A 2,401-nucleotide genomic window follows, 5' to 3' on the forward strand; every position below is an offset into this window, starting at 1 on the left:
GAAGACAACTTAGAGTTTTTCCAGGAAGTCACGTGTTCTACCTGTTGCACATTATTTTGAAAAAATATTTTATCAAGTTAAATATAAATTGTTATAAATTATAGGACTGTTTTATCATGTACTAATATAATTATTGGCAGTCAATAATGTCTAATTGATACAGGATGTGTTAACAGCTAAAAGTATAGCAGAACTACGTTATAAAACTTTTGGAACAAGACTGCCTGTTAAATTGTTTTTGTATGAGTGCTTACACAGACTTTTAGTAAAAAAATTATCTTCACTTTTTCTGAAACCACAGTACAACTTGATAAATTTGGCAAAGGTGCATAAGCAAGCACTGTTTAACCATTTTGCTGAACTCCCAAGTGACAAGCTTTTTGAATGGTGTAAACATGTTTACAGTTTTTAATTCAGATTAGGTATCTTTGAGGTAGTTGGTGTTGGTATTTCTGTTTGAGACTGTTACCTATTTGGAAAGAGGAAGTTAATGAAACATTAACATTTATACAGCTTGGTCAGTATAATGTGTTTTTGTTACCTACTTAGTTATAAAAGTTACTTTTACCTACAACCCAGTGACTGTGAAAAGGACTAGTTTGTATCCAGGGTTAATCTCCAAGGATAAAATACAAAGCAGCCTTTGGTGTTGATGTCATAATACCATAGAAACAAAACTTCTGTTGCTTCTCCTCTTAGTCATGTTGTTTTTTTCCTCTTTTAAGGTAATATTTCTGTATAATACAGGTTATTTTCTCACGTAAGGCAGCTTGATCGCACATGAAATTACTGTGCTGTATCACTAAGTTAAAGAATTTTAAATTAAGTCATTGGCAAGCTTAAATAGACAAGTTCTGATGGTAATATAAATCATAACCAGCTAAAACTGCTAAAATTATTGTATAATTTTGTATATTGTATAATAATATGTAAACCAGCTAAAATTATTGTATAATTTTTCATTGTAGGAAAGAAATTTGGTTCTTCTGGTTAAGTACCTTGGTACCTTGGTAACAGCTGGCTTAATGTTGCAGTGAAGGATATAATAATACATAGATGCATGAGTTGAAAAAGTTCTGTTACCATCGTAAACAAAGCCTAAGGAGATCAGGATTTTTTTTTGGAAAAATTTCCGTGTCAGATTTTAAGTCAACTCTTTTTCCATTTGGGAGGAGAAGAAAGGATGAGTTCATAGAATTTTGAATAGCAGGTGTCTGATAAGTTCTTTCATTTCTTTCTTTTTCTTTCACCTTTTTTCATTTTTCCATTATATTTGCATAGTTGGTTGTAAATAGTAAGTTGAGTTCCTTGCTTTTTAATGTTTTTTTAAATCTACAGAATACTTTGAGAAGTAGTTTTAGCATGTATCTGAAGAGTAGGATGCTTAAAAATGCGCTTTGAGTCATCTTCTACTTGATGTAGAGCTGTGTTATGTCTGAAAAAAGAAGTCACTTAAGGACAAACCTGTAACTTTCCTTGGACTTCAGCACAAGTCAGTGCTAATAATCAAAATGCTGGACTATTAAGGCAATAAGATGCTTTATTCATTTGTCTCTTTTCATAAGTTTTCAAGTACAAATCAATTACATTTAATTTTGGCTCAGGCTGGAAACTTGTGGCTTTTGACTAAAAAAAAAAAAAAAGTTGTCAGTGGAACACCATTGTTCATTCCATAATGTGTAATTTAAAAACAAAACAAACAACAACAACAACAAAAAACCACCCCAAACCTGAATTCTGCTGCACTGCAAGGAATTGTTTCAGCTGTGAGCTTTCGTTATTGTGGTTATTTTTGTGTTTATAATCAAAGTAGTATCCCAAGACCTTGCTGAGAAATCTTCTGAGGTATGGACCTAAAAATTATAAATACTGTGTAAGAAATAGATCACACTGGGATCCATTACAATTGTAACATTCAACTGCAGGAGTCAAGACAAAAACACGTATCTCAGTCACTTCTTAATTGTATTATCAATCAGATGTGTACTGAACTATTGAAAATTTAGCTTGAAATGTACTGCCATTTTCACCAAATACTTTTCTCAGCTGTATTCAACAAGGCATAGGGAAAAGAAGAGCATCATATACTGGGTGTGTCAGAAATTATATGCAATTAAGGGATTTACTGTGGTCATGCAAATAGTTTAGAGTGCTATCTGAGGGGAATCTGACATTTTACTTTTTTTTTTTCTCTTGAATCTCAAAAGGTTTCTTAAAGCAACTTCACTGTAGTAATTTCTTCAAATTCATGAAATACTGCTGCTTTTTGAATTCAAGTGTAAGTTTTTTTTTTTCTATAATAAAAATATATAAAAGTGCTTGTTTCTTTTGCTTAATTTGCACTGTGTGAACTTCAGACTTCACATACTCTGTAGGAGTCAGTATTTCCTGAATCTTCTTA

The sequence above is a fragment of the Oxyura jamaicensis genome, chromosome 2, assembly GCF_011077185.1.
Source record: "Oxyura jamaicensis isolate SHBP4307 breed ruddy duck chromosome 2, BPBGC_Ojam_1.0, whole genome shotgun sequence".
Lineage (NCBI taxonomy): Eukaryota > Metazoa > Chordata > Aves > Anseriformes > Anatidae > Oxyura > Oxyura jamaicensis.